This window comes from Heterodontus francisci, chromosome 8 (genome assembly GCF_036365525.1).
Source record: "Heterodontus francisci isolate sHetFra1 chromosome 8, sHetFra1.hap1, whole genome shotgun sequence".
NCBI lineage: Eukaryota > Metazoa > Chordata > Chondrichthyes > Heterodontiformes > Heterodontidae > Heterodontus > Heterodontus francisci.
The window spans coordinates 62,590,994-62,606,378 of NC_090378.1; the positions used below are offsets into that span (position 1 = coordinate 62,590,994).

Sequence of the window (15,385 nt, forward strand, 5' to 3'; positions counted from 1 at the left end):
CTAGGGCCGACGAAGGGAGTTTAAAATATTCCGAAGAAGGGTCACTGACCCGAAACGTTAACTCTGCTTCTCTTTTCACAGATGCTGCCAGACCTGCTGAGTGGTTCCAGCATTTCTTGTTTTTATTTAAAATATTAATCGTTCGTTTAAAGGAGTACAAGTGATCGCAATTGATTACAGTTGCAATCGATTATATTCCTTTTGCTCAGCAATTTGGAAATTCAGAGAAATTTCTGCTGCTGCCTTTAGCAGCTGGCTATGCTCCACTGTTACAGGTACCATAGACCTATGACAGCAATCCCCCACATCCCACAAAAGCATACCAAAGTTGCGGCAGTTGTGAAGGAAAATCCTATTGAACGTGAAAAGATTATATATAATACCAAAGAATTGTGGACTGACATAAACTTCTGACTGGATTCGATTGGCATGTTGATCAACTAATAGGATAAAACTTGCCCTATGGTTCTTTGGTCATGCACATGTGCAGTCTATGTAGGGGTGTGAGAAGGCCTGCAAATTCCAGCAGGAGGTCTTGCATCTATTTAGTGCCAAGATCTTTGAGTCCAGGTTTTTATGACTAGGCTGCACAGCTGCCTATGGAGGTTCTTGTTTCCAGCACAAACTCATCAGAGACTACAAAATTATACTGTTTCGTGTGGAGTTTCCTGTCACATAATATTGTTTGTCCCAGAGATTACATCACTTCAGGCAAATAAAAAAACAACTGTATTTTGAACTAAATTTCTGGCCATTGACAGTCAGTTTAAAAAAAAAAAAAAATGTTGGCTTGTTTTGGAAGAGACCAAGGGATTATGGAGCTGATTTTCCTCGAGAGTAATGCCCTCGCCCTGCAAGGATTAGGAAAGCCAACAACAGCTTGAATTTATATAGAACCTTTTAATGTAGTAAAACGTCCCAAGGCATTTCATAGGAGTGTGTCATGCGAGGCCCCCACCTGCCAAGAATGAGGCACATTAATTTTTTCACTAACATTGATATTAAACTGTTACTGGAGTGAAGAAAGGATTTGTTAAACAGATCAGTTTAGTTGCATATTAACAGACAGTGATTGGAAGGACAAAGGACCATTCCCTGACGCATTCAACCCACAATGGATCTTGATCACCAGGGTATTGTGTGTAAGAGCAGCATTCCAGAGACTGCTAAGGTGATACAATTCAAGACGTGGTCAGAAGAGTTAGTCACATGACTAACCTGCTGGGCAACCTGGGTTTTTTCTGAATTGTACAAACAGTTTGAACTGAGATTGTCTGTTTGTTCCTGGACTGAGAAGATCTCTCCTGTCTGCTCCCATCTCTTTCTCATAAGCCTCTGAATCCACTGAAGACACATGAACCCCAAGAGAGAAAAGTTTCCTATAGCAAACCAGGTTTAAGAAGAATACTGGGCCCCAACAAAAAGCAAGATCTACCTACAGTCAAGGACTCTACAGTGAGCTCGAAGAACTGTAACTAAAACTTCAGATATTGCCTCAAACTTTTCCACTTTATTTTTCTTCTCTTTTCTGTCTCTATTTGCATGTGTGTATCGCGTATGCATGATAGCATAGGCGTGTCATGTATCCATAGGCATCAACCAAATTAGAGTTTAAGTTTAATAAATTTCAACTTTTCTTCTTTAAACCTAAGAAAGCCTGTTTGTGCTGTTTTTTGCCTTATAATTAGAAAGTGGTGAACAAGGATTCACCAAGGGGGAGCTAAAAAAGTGTGTTGAAAATTAAACCCTGTTATAGTAAGACCAAGTGAAGGCTGAGAGGGACCCCTAGACACCTTTCTGCTTTGGTCGTAACAAGTGTAGTCAAACAAAAATTTAGCACTTAGCCAAAGAAGGAAATATCTCCTCAAGGAAATATCAGGATGGGTAACTAAACGCTAAGTTAAAGATTTCGAGAGAGGTGGAGATGGAGACATTCAAGAAGTGAATTTTAGAGTATAGGTCCTGGACGTCTGAAAGCACAGCTGCCAATAGTGGGGCAAAAGAAATGGAGATGCACAAGAGGCCAGAGTTGGAGGAACGTAGTATTCTCAGAATCTGGAGGAGGTTACAGACATAGGGAGGATCAAGGCCATGAATGGATTAGAACATGGGAATGAGAATTTTGAAATTCAAGGCTTTAGTGGACCAGGAACCCAATGTAGGTAAGCAAGCACGAAGGGGTGATAGGTGGACAGGACTTGGTCTGGTTTAGGATCTGGCTAGCAGAGTTTTGAATGAGCTTTAGTTTATGTATGGTGTAAGATGGCAGGCCAGCCAGGAAAACATTGAAATAGTCAGGTCCAGAGGTAACATAGATGAGGGGTTTTCAGCAGCAAGCATGCTAAGTCTTGGTTTTCCCAATTTTAAATAGAGAAAATTGTGGTTAATCCAGGATTAAATGTCAGATACGCAGTCTGACAACATAGGTACTGGAGGGGTCAAGTGAAATAGTGTTGAGGTAGAGCTGGGTGTCATCACCATACATGAAGAATCTGATTTCATGTCCTTTGGATTATGTTGCTGAAAGAATAATGTTTGGGGTTCTTGGTGCAGTCAAACGTGTTAAAGGCTGCAGACAGATCGAGAAGGATGAGGAGAGAAGGTGCACCAATGTCATAGTCATAGAGAGTTGTGACTTTGATTAGGACTGTTTCAGTGCTGTAGCAGGGGCAAAAACCTGGCTGGAAAGATTCAAACTTGGAGTCGCAGGAACAAGAAGAGAGGATTTGGGAGGTTGTGACGGTGGAGAGGAAAGAAAGTTTGGAGATGAGGCAGTAATTTTCAAGGATTGAGAGGTCAAAAGAGGGTTTTTTGAGGAGGGGGTGATGGCAGAAGATTTGAAAGGAAGGAGAGAAACCTTTTATACAGTCAGCTAGCATAGGGTCCAAGGAGGAAAGTTGGGTGGTCAGCAGTTTTGCGGGAACAGGGTTGAGAGGGAAGGAGGTAGATCTCATGGACAAATAAGTGTAATATAAACCCCCAAAAAGTTAGAGGGAGATGGACGAGCAAATATGCCTGCAAATCTCTGAGAAGTGAAAAAACAATAGGGCAGTAATAGTGGGGGATTTCAATTAGCCTAATATTAACTGGCATAGAATTAGCGTGAAAGGCACAAAGAGCAAAAAAAATCTTAAAATGCATTCAGATCTTTTTTAGCCAGTACGTAGCAAGCCCAACAAGAAAGCGGGTGGTTCTGGACTTAATTTTAGGGAATGAAGCTGGGCAGGTGGAAGGGGTATCAGTTGGGGTGCACTTTGGTGCAAGTGATCATAATTCAGTTAGATTTAGGGTAGTTATGGAAAAGGACAAAGAGAGACCAGGAATAAAAGTTCTCAATTAGGGGAAAGTTAATTTTACTAAGTGAAGATGGATTGGAAACAGCTATTTGAAGATAAAACCGTGCCAGATCAGTGGGACGCATTCAAGGAAGAGATAGTGATGGTTCAGAGCACGTATGTTTCCTTAAAGAAAAAGGGTGGAACTAACAAATCCAGAGCCCCCCGATGCCAAGGGGCTTAAAGGCGACGATAAAGAGAAAAATGGAAACTTATGACCGATATCTAGGGCTCAATACTGCAGAAAATCCAGACGAGTATAAAAAGTGTAAGGGTGAAATTAAAAAGGAAATTAGGAAAGAAAGAGAGGGCATGAAAAATATTGGCAAGTAAAATCAAGGAAAACCCAAGGATTTTTGCAAATACATAAAGAGCAAGAGGATAACTAAAGAAAGAGTAGGGCTTATTAGGGACCATAAGGGTAATCTCTGTGTGTGGAGGCGGAGGATGTTGGAACGATTCTCAATGAATACTTTGGGTCTGTTTTCACAAAAGGGGGATGATACTGACATTGCAATCAGAAAGAATGGTTGTGAAATATTCGATGAAATTAACATAGTGATAGAGGAAGTATTAAAGGTTTAACATCTTTGAAAGTGGATAAATTCCCAGCCCCTGATGAAATGTATCCTAGGCTGTTAAGGGAAGCAAGAGAAGAAATAGCAGAGTCTCTGACCATCATTTTCCAATCCTCTCTGGCTACAAGTACGGTGCTAGCAGACTGCACCATTGTTTAAAAAAGGAGAAAAGGATAGACCGAGTAATTATAGGCCAGTCAGCCTAACCTCAGTGGTGGAAAAAATTCTGAGGGGTAGAATAAATCTTCATTTAGAAAGACATGATTAATCAAAGACAGCATCAATTTGTTAAGGGAAGGTTGTGTCAGACTAACATGACTGAATTTTTTGAGGAGGTAACAAGGACGGTCAGTGAGGATAGTGCATTTGATATAGTCTATCTGGATTTTAGCAAGGCTTTTGATAAGGTCCCAAATGGAAGACTAGTCACATTAGTGAGAGCACGTGAGATGCAATGCAAAATGGCAAGCTGGATCCAAAATTGGCTCCGAGGCAAGAAACAAAAGTTGTTTTTGTGACTGGAAGACTGTTTCCAGTGGAGTGTTGCAGGACTCAGTACAAGGTCCCTTGCTTTTTGTGGTATATATCACAGATTCAGACTTGATTGCCGGGTGCATGATTAAGAAGTTTGCAGATGATACAAAAATTGGTCATGTGGTTGATAATGAAGCACAAAGCTGCAGACTGCAAGAGGATCTCAATGGACTAGTCAGGTAGGCGGAATAGTGGCAAATGGAATTCACTCTGGAGAAGTGTGAGGTAATGCATTTGTGGAAGGCTAACAAGGCGAGGGAATACACAATAAATGGTAGGATACTGAGAAGTGTAGAGGAACAGAAGAACCTCGGAGTGCATATACACAGATACCTGAAGGTGGCTAGACAAGTAGATAAGGTGATCAAAAAGGCACTCGGGATACTTACCTTTGTTAGCCGAGGCATAGAATATAAGAGCAGGGAAGTTATGCTAGAACTCTATAAAGCACTAGTTAGGCCACAACTGGGGTACTGCATGCAGTTCTGGTCACCACATTATAGGAAAGATGTGAATGTACTAGAGAGGATACAGAGGAGATATACAAGGATGTTGCCTAGACTAGAGAATTTTAGTTATGAGGAAAGATTGGATAGACTAGGGTTGTTTTCTTTGGAATAGAGGAGGCTGAGGGGAGACCTAACTGAAGTGTATAAAATTATGTGGGGTTTAGAGTGGATAGGAAGAACCTATTCTCCTTGGTTGAGGGGTCATAACCATGAGGCATAGATTTAAGTAAAAGGTAGGAGGTTTAGAGGGGAGTCAAGGGGAAACAATTTCACTCAAAAGGTGGTGAGTGTTAAATTCCAGAAAGCTTGTTGCGGAAGGATAATGCTGGTGCCTATCTTTACTCAGTTTCACATTTATTATTACAGAGTAAGAGGATTGTAAACATGTAGCTCCTCATTCAAAACCTTCACCCGTCTCAGTAAGTGTCTCTTTATTTATTCTATTTATTTATTTAGAGATACAGCACTGAAACAGGCCCTTCAGCCCACCGAGTCTGTGCCGACCAACAACCACCCATTTATACTAACCCTACACTAACCCATATTCTCTACCACATCCCCACCATTCTCCTACCACCTACCTACACTAGGGGCAATTTACAACAGCCAATTTACCTATCAATCTGCAAGTCTTTTGGAGGTGGGAGGAAACCGGAGCACCCGGTGGAAACCCACGCAGACACAGGGAGAACTTTCAAACTCAGCACAGGCAGGAACCAGAATCAAACCTGTGTCTCTGAAGCTGTGAGGCTGCGGTGCTAACCACTGCGCCACTGTGCTCAAGTTAGACCCCAATTAACACCCTCCACCTGCATATAATTAAACAATTGATACACAATTAACAGATTCCCTGTCTTTTATAATAACATTTAAATTAACATGTTCAGGCAACATTTCAAAATAAATTATATATTATGTACAAAGTATTAACATGTTCAAACAACATTTCAAAATAAATCAAAGTAAATTCCACATCAGGTACAAAGTATTATATTGTGAGATGCCCCGCCTCTATCACCCCTAATAGTTTCTTTGTACTAGCATTTCTGTTTGTGAAACAATCGGATAGATGATGACTTGCATCTATCCATTTAATTTTGGAGATTTCCTTTCTCTCCAGCATTTGTTTCAATCCAGTAAGGTCAATGCGTAGTCTTTTCTCACTCACACTTTTTGTAGAGTGTACATTGTCCCACAAAGAACGATTATCCACATAACATTCAATGGGTATCCTATCTTCCGTATGTCCCTTGTTCAGAATTTCACCTAAAACGTTTGACAAATAGAACCCCATATACACTGCCTCCACAAGGCCCGGTGTTTCCGCAGCTGAAGTGTTTTTAACGACCCTTTTTATTTTGTTAGCTTCCCAAGCCAAAGGGCAACATTTCCCATTTTCACCCATCAGAAATATTATGAAACTAGCTGCACTCAAATACCCATCAGGAAGATTAGCATATGAAGCATCACTAAAAATGATTAGCTTCATGTTCATTGGGTCACCTAAGGAAGGGAACTTCAGCACACATTTCTCCAGATTTAATTTTTAAAATATTTTATTTCCCCTTAAAACATTCTCAACTTTTGGATGTTTCATCATTGTACTTAATTCCAGTACATCAAAACTAGGATCAGGTCGAGTCTGAGTGCACAAGCAAGCTTCGCAATTGCTCTACCTCTTCTTTAGATAGATCATCGTCTTTCTGCAATGACCTAGTACTATTAACCAGGTTGGGAGTAACACTCTCTAAATAGGATTGTTGGTTTAAAGTTATTCCAGACTTAGTCTGCTTACTATCTAACCCAACATATTTAAAGGCCCACAAGCCTGACTCCCAATCTTAAATTCTGCCCTAATCTTATTAATAACATATTTCTCAAAATCTGCAGTATCACCCCATAGGAAACCATCAACATGCATCATGAAAATGCCTGAAAGTTTCCCTTTATGATACCAATAACACTTTGCAGAATCTGCTTTTAGTTGAATACAACCAATTTTCAACAAAACAAATCTCACCAAGAAATAACACACCCTGGAAGCATCATTAAGGCCATAGACGCATTTGTTCTGTTTTCATAGTATTCTTTCTGCATCAGCTGCCTCTTTAGGTGGTTTCAGAAACACTTTTCTCTGAAAAGTATCACCCTACAGAAATGCAGCTTTTATGTCAAAGGATTTATACTCCAATGAATATGTGCCCAAAAGAGCTAAGAAGATTTTCAAGATTACTTTTCCAGCTGTGGGAGAGTCCACTCTAACATCGGTATCACCCAGTCGCTCTTCAAAACCCCTCACAACTAGCCTTGTAAGTCCCATAGGGAAGGACTTTTTCAGTACAAATCCATCTATGTGACAAAGCTGGCTGTCTGCTATCTGGTACCTCAAAATGAACTCTAAACTCTCTCCAACTCTCTAATTCCTTATGTTTTGCTTTCCTTATTAGTTTATCCTCAAGTTTATTGGCAGCCACTGAAGCAGGGTTGCCCAACCATTTCACGTGGGGTCCCACATTACAATTTGTATCTTACATGGGTGGGGGGGTGGGGGTGCGGTGAGACAATTTCAGAAAGATAACATTTAAAATTTATCTTGCTATTAATCAAAACAACAACAAAGATGCATTTTTGTGAAGAGGCTTTAAATGAGAAGTCTAATTTATTGACTTACTTTCTGGACTCTATATTGGACATGGATCTAGTGAGATAACTCGCATTTTTCTGCTTGCACAATTAGTCAATGTTTGCCTGCACACTTGTTGTAGCAATGCGGAGTATTCTGGATAGATGTCATCCTGTCAGGAGTGATCTTGATCATTCTCACTCCCTCTCTCTCTCTGTTCCCTCCCCCCACCTCTCTAACACCTCTCACTCTCTGTCAACCCCTCTCTCTCTGTCCCCTTCTTTCTCGATGTACGCTTTTTCCTCTCTCTCTCTTCCCCCTCGCTCTCTCTCTGTCCCCCTTTCTCTCCCTCTCTGCCTCCCCCTCTCTCTCTCTTTCTGTTCCCCCTCTCTCTCTGTCACCACCCACCCCCAGTCCCCCTTTTTCTCTCTTTCTCTCTCTCTGTCCATTTCTCTCTCTCTCTCTCTCTCTCTCTGTCCCCTTTTCTCTCTCTCTCTCTGACAGTTGCAGAGCAAATGGTTGGTCAGTTTGCTTTTAGAAGATCACGTCAATTTCACAGCTGACAGGTACTGACATCGGTTTCTGAACTTCAGACTGATTCGGTGTTTTCCGGTGGACTTTTAAAAGAAAGTCAGAACTGGCCAGAAACCCCGAATCTGTCCGAAGTTCAGAAGCCACTGTTCCCGTTACAGCAGCTGTCAGCTGTGAAACTGACTTGCGATCTTTTTAAAAAGTCAGTGTGACAAAGGGAAATTTGTCATCTCCAGTCACGGAGCCCCAGAGTAGATAAGGAACGGCCCCGAGTACAGTTTATAACCGCTGGCTAGATAGAAACCTTTGGCAAGTTGGATCCTGGCCCACAGGCTGTATGTTGGACAACCCTGTTCTAAAGCTTCATAGTCCTGAGGACTTCCGCTTCTCCTTCTATTCCAAGACTGCTCTCTAGCCTTTGTTTCATTGTGGAATCTGTTCAAACTACAGCCTCTATTAGCACTCTCATGTATTTCGGGACTACTGCTAGAAGATCTCCCTTGTGCACTATCAGAGGCTCTTTCTCGAGTATGTGATCATTTCTTGGCATGAGTTACTTCCAGACCTACTATTAGAACTTGCACAGTGCTTTCTTACTCTCCACTCTTTCACCCCATTCTGTCAGTCCATTGATATTGCTTCTTGGCCATCATCTTGAACCAATATTTAAACTTGCCAGCATGTCCCACAATTGTGGCATCCCTCCATTTATTAGACCCCTCTAGAATATATGTTACCCGAGTACCTTCTTGGGGCAATTGTCCATTGGATGTAATAGCTCTTTCTTGAGTGTTATGATCACTCAAATTATGATCCAACCCTTGATCTACCTCATTCTGTTCCTCAGGACCTTCATCACAAAACACATGATCATTTGAGGTACAAGGTGCCTCATTTCCCTCTATCAGCTGCTCAAATTCTAAGATTTTGTAATCAATCCCGATTAATCATCAGGAATGAACCAGAACAGTTTGATCCATGCTTGATAACTACTGTCTTACCATCACACCCTAACCAGGGCCCTTCCATTCCCTATGACCCTTTCTTTTATAATACACCAAATTTCCTGAATTAAATTCTGCCTCAGATGGCCTTATACGATGCCTCAGAGCTCTCCAAACTTTCTCAGAGACCTCAGCCTTGATGAAAGGCTGTTTCCCTGCATCTAAAGCATTCAAATGTGCAGGAAAAAATGGAACTAATTGTAGTACCTTCTGGAGGAGGAGGACTGTGGCACAGCACAGAAGGCAATTTGGAATTCCACCCCAATAGACCAATTGATAGGGACTATATCCGTCAACCATCTGAAGTGAATTCTTTGCATTGAACCGCCCATGGTGGGGCAGTTGTCAACTTGCAGTTTGGTTGGTCAGCTAAGATTTTATGCAGCATTTCATCAATCACTGCGTGATTCCTTTCACAGAGCCCATTGCAGAAAGGACTTTCAGCTGCAATATTCATAATCAAATTGTTCATGTTACGACAGTTTCCATTTTTGTGTTAAAACTTGGGAATCTATATTTTTTAAAACTAAAAAAGGATTTCATGGACATTGAACCATCTGGATTGCTGAACTTTGGATGTTTTTTTTTAAAGTAAGTTCAACAAAAGGTAAACGGTAAACAAGTAATAGGAAAACATGTGATTTCAAGTGAACACTACAGGGGGTTTGACTTAAGAGTTATTTTGTGTTGTGACAAGAGAGAATTTATGATTACCATGGGACTTGCTTGGAAAAAGTTTGTTTTCACTTTGAACTGTTAAAAAATGCTAGTTTTGGACTAAAAGAGGCAACTGGAACATGTTATGGACCTGCCAGGAGATCAGAAGAAAAACCAGCCCGCTGTTACCTCTCTTTGAAGAATCCCTGCTATTGAAAAGCAAAAGCCTGTATGAAGTTGTACTCTTGCCTCCTGCATTTTTGAAGAACTCCTGAATGGTTGCAGAAACCTTGCATTGTTAAAAGGACTTTGCACCGAATGTGTGTGAGAACTAAAACTTTGTTGCTGCACACCTGCTGTAAGACCTATATGAAACATTCTGCAGTTGAATTGCTTTGAACGCCTATCCAAGCGGACTCAACCTCACCTGGACAGACTTCTAACGGCAGCCAATTATTCAACTTTGGGACATCTCACCAAAACAAAGGACTTCCATATTCAGTATAAGTTATTTTTTATTCCTTCTATTTCTTTGTAACAGCTATAAACAAAAATCCCTTTTTTCACAGTTAACCAGTTTTTGGATGTATATGCATTTGCGTGAGGGCTAGGATAAAAATATGGGGCTTTAATATTTCAATTCACATATATATTTACTTCCTTACTGGTTCAGACTTGATTTATAATAAACAGATAATTTTGTTGTTTATTAAAGAAATCTGGTTGGTGTGCTTTATTCTGGGGACAAATAGAGTATCTAATTGGCTGTTTCAGTAAGTGGGAAAATTTATTGATATGTTGTGACCTGTGGAAAAGTGGGACTGAATTAGCAGTGCATTCCTCCCACCTCAGTCATAACAATGTTTTCACACACTTTCTGAACTCGTCGTTGGCAAATTCCCCTCCATTATCAGTCAGAAACTTAGCTGGTGGCCCAAGTCCAGTCCCTATCTATTTCTCCATGATTTTATCTATAATCATCCTTTTGTCCTTGCTAGTTATTATTGTAGAAAGACTAAATCTAGTTGCCAGGTCTATAAAATGTAGAATGAAAATACTCTTGTCTTTGTCCCAGACTTTTAAATCCATGGCAACTGCCTCATTAAAGTCACATGCCATTGGAAGGGTTACAATAGGAGGTGATGGCATCTTCCAATACTTTTTACAGATTTCATACTTTTCACTAATCTCTCCTGTTATCCTCATATACTCTTCATCAATCACACCTGTATCCTTTAGCAGGGTTTTTAATCTTTGGCAAATTGTATATGTAACTTTATGACAATGTGCTTTTTATCTCTCTGATTCTTATCACCTGATGCTATTACTACTTCTCTAACACTCTGACTAGAAACATCAGGTTTTGTTAAGGGGATCAATAATGCCCTGACTGGGTAAACTGCAAATTCACTGACTTTCCAAAAACAATTGCCTTATCATGCTCCATATCAAGTTTCATTTGTGCTTTTTTCATTGAAGGTTTACCCAACAGTAATGGTATCTTACAAGAGATTACAGCAGTACTGATAAAGTGGCTTTCTCCAGCTATTTTACATGGAATTACTGCTCTGTGACTGCAATGTGTTGTCATCACCAAACCTAAAGCTGGCAGTACTTTTAGACTCTTTAACCTTGCATTGATCCTCACTTCTGAGTGGATCCAGATAACATTGTAACCAATCAGTTCGACACACTGTCGATGTGCAAGCATTATCTAATAGAGCACAGTTGAATGAATCTGCAACTAACACATTTATCACAGGACTAAAACTTCTTGTGACAATTCATTCAGATTCATCAATATCTTCCTGTTCTGCCTCAGAATTCTCTGTTTTGAGTGTTATTTTGAGGACTCTGCCCCTCCACTTTGGGCAGTTTATGCATAATGATACTTTGAGTCATACCTGAAGCACCTATTAACTGTTTCTTGGGCATTCCTGGGATTCATTCGCCTATGGTTGCTGTTTCAATTCTGTCTTCCACTGTAATAGTCAGACCTGCTAGAAGTGCTTTCATCCTCATTTGTCCTGTCTTTAACTCTTCCATGTACATATGCCTACATCCACATTGAGTCCTCCATTCTTTGTGTCACCGCAGAATGCCCTATTTTTTCTTCCAGGGCTGCAGGAAATGACTGTTTCCCCTGGAATTTCTTTAAGGTAGCAGACATTTGATCCAACGGGGAGTCTTTTTCCAAGAACCAAACCCCAGTTAAAACCAGGAGCCTGTCCATATGCGACACCCTAGCATAATCTAGCAATTTAAATGCTAGCACTGAACTAGGAATCTCCAAATTGAATTTCCTCAATCCTCTTTACAACTGTTAAAGTCCATTGAATAACCATGTTTTCTGAAATCGATCAAAGTCTGACCATGCCTCATACGCATTCAATAAGTCATCTTTCTTGTAAATGACATCCAAGAATTATAACAAAAGAACCAAACCTTCATTAGTATCCAACTGACAAGCATCCAGTTCATAAAACACTTTACTTCGGATTTTACTTTTGGTAGGAAGTGACAACGCAAAGGCCATACACGTTTTCTCTTTGGTAGAGATGTAACCCGTTTCCACAGAGAATGGGAGAGCACAGATTTAAAGAGATAGCAAAAGAAGCAATGGTGACATGAGTATAAATTTCTTCACACAGCAATTGGTTAGGATCTGGAATGCACTGCCTGAGAGTGTGGCGGAGGCAGGTTCAATCGAGGCATTCAAAGGGAATTAGACTGTTATCTGAAAAGGAAGAATGTGCAGGGTTATGGGGAGAAGATGGGCGAATGGCATTAGGTGAATTGCTCATTTGGAGAGCTGGTGCAGACTTGATAGGCTGAATGGCCTCCTGTGCTGTAACAATTCTGTGATATGAGAGTAGATGAGCAAGAAATATAAAAACAGACAGGAAAAGCTTCTACAAGTATTTAAGGAGTAGCTAAAGTAAGCATTGGTCCTTTGGAGGATGACACTGGGAAATTAATAATGGAAAACAAGGAAATGGCAGACTTTGAACAAGTATTTTGTATCTGTCTTCACAGTAGAAGACACAAAAAGCATCTGAAGAATAATAGAAAATCAAGAGGCAAAATGGAGAGAGGAACTTAAAACAATTGCCATCACTGAAGAAAAAGTACTAGGCAAATGAATGGGACTAGAGGCTAACAAGTCCCCTGGACCTGATGCCTGCATCCTAGTGTCTTAAAAGAAGTAGCTGCAGAGATAGTGGATATATTGGTTGTAATCTTCCAAAAATTCCCTAGATTCTGGGAAGGTCCCAGCAGAGTGAAAAACCACAAATGTAACACCTCTATTCAAGAAAGGAGGGAGACAGAAAGCACAAAACTATAAGCCAATTAGCCTAACATCTGTCATTGGGAAAATGCTTGAATCCATTATTAAGGAAGCAGTAGCAGCACATTTAGAAAATCATAATTCAATCAAGCAGAGGCAACATGGCTTTATGAAACAGAAATCATATTTGACAAATTTATTCAAGTTCTTTGAGGATCAAATAAGCAGCATGGATAAAGGGAAACCAGCAGATATAGTGTATTTGGATTTCCAAAATGCATTCATACGACCATACGAATTAGGAGCAGGAGTAGGCCATTCAACAAGATCATCCCTGATCTGATTTTATCCTCCACTCCACATTTCCACCTACCCCCAATAACCTTCCACCCCCTTGCTTATCACGAATCTATCTACCTCTGCCTTAAAAAAATTCAAAGACTCTGCGCCCACTGCCTTATGAGGAAGAGAGTTGCAAAGACTCACAAACCTCTGAGACAAAAAATTCTCCTCATCTCTGTCTTAAATGGACGACCCGTTATTTTTAGACAGTGACCCCTAATTCTAGATTCTCCCACAAGGGGAAACATCCTTTCCACAAACATCCTGTCAAGACCCTCAGGATCTTATCTGTTGCAATCAAGTCGCCTCTTACTCTTCTAAACTCCAACGGATGCAAGCCTAGACTGTCCAACTTTTCCTCATAAGACAATCTGCCCATTCCAGGTATTAGTCTACTAAACCTTCTCTGAACTGTTTCCAACGCATTTACATCCTTCCTTAAATAAGGAGACCAATACTGTACAAAGTCCTCCAGATGTGGTCTCACCAAAGCCCTGTGTAAATGAAGCATAACTTCCCTGCTTTTGTATTCAATTCCCCTCGCAATAAATGATAACATTCTATTAGCTATCCTAATTACTTGCTGTACCTGCATACTAACCTTTTGCGATTCATGCACTGGGACACCCAGATCCCTCTGTATCTCAGAGCTCTGCAATCTCTCACCATTTAGATAATATGCTTCTTTTTTATTCTTCCTGCCAAAATGGACAATTTCTCAATTTTCCACATTATACTCCATTTGCCAGATCTTTGCCCACTCACTTAACCTATCTATATCCTCCTTATAGCTCCTTATGTTACCTTCACAACTTACTTTCCTACCGATCTTTGTGTCATCAGCAAGTTTAGTAACCATATCTTTGGTCCCTTCATCCAAGCCATTTATATAAATTGTAAAAAGTTGAGGCCCCAGCAGTGATCCCTGTGGCACACCACTCATTACATCTTGCCAACCAGAAAATGACCTAGTTATGCCTACTCTGTTTCCTGTGAGCTAGCCAATCTTCTATATATGCCAATATGTTATCCCCTACACCATGAGCTTTTATTTTTCACCATAACCTTTGATGTGGCACCTTATCAAATGCCTTCTGGAAATCTAAGTACAGTATATCCACCGGTTCCCCTTTATCCACAGCACATGTTACTTCTTCAAAGAACTCCAATAAATTGGTTAAACATGATATCCCTTTCACAAAACCATGTTGACTCTGCCTGATTACCTTGAATTTTTCTAAGTGCCCTGCTATAACATCTTTAATAATAGCTTCTAACATTTTCCCTATGACAGATGTTAAGCTAACTGGCCTGTAGTTTCCTGCTTTCTGTCTCCCTCCCTTTTTGAATAAAGGAGTTACATCCATTATTTTCCAACTCTAATGGAACCTTCCCCGAATCTAGTGAATTTTGGAAAATTAAACCAACGCATCAACTATCTCACTAGTCACTTCTTTCAAGACCCTGATAAGGTGCCATATAAAAGGTTACTATACAAAATAAGAGCGCTTAGTGTTGAGGGTAATATACTTGCATGGATAGAGGATTAGCTAACTAACAGGAAACAGAGAGTCGAGATAAGTGGGGCATTTTCAGGTTGGCAAACTGTAACTGGTGGAATGACACAGGCATCAGTGCTGGGGCCTCAACTATTTGCCATTTATACCGACTTGGATGAAGGGACCGAATGTGTTGGAGTCACGTTTGCTGACGATAGGAAGATAGGTAGGATAGCCAGTTGTGAGGAGGGCACAAAGAATCTGAAAAGGGATATAGATAGGTTAAGTAAGTAGGCAAAAATTTGGTAGATGAAGTACAATGTAGGAAAATGTGAGGTTGTCCACTTTAGTGAGAAGAATAGGAAAGCAAAATGTTATTTACATGGAGAGAGACTGCAGAATGCTGCGGTACAGAAGGATCTAGTTATCTTTGCACTTGAATCACAAAAAGTTAGCATGCAGCTACAGCAAGTAATTAGGAAGG

At 40.4% G+C, this 15,385-nt stretch overlaps 1 protein-coding gene across 2 annotated transcripts in view; it reads right to left on the minus strand.

The window, feature by feature from the left end:
* c8a (complement component 8, alpha polypeptide) overlaps window positions 1-15,385 on the minus strand; it is a 119,458-nt gene that overhangs the window by 97,681 nt on the left and 6,392 nt on the right. The window lies entirely within an intron of this gene.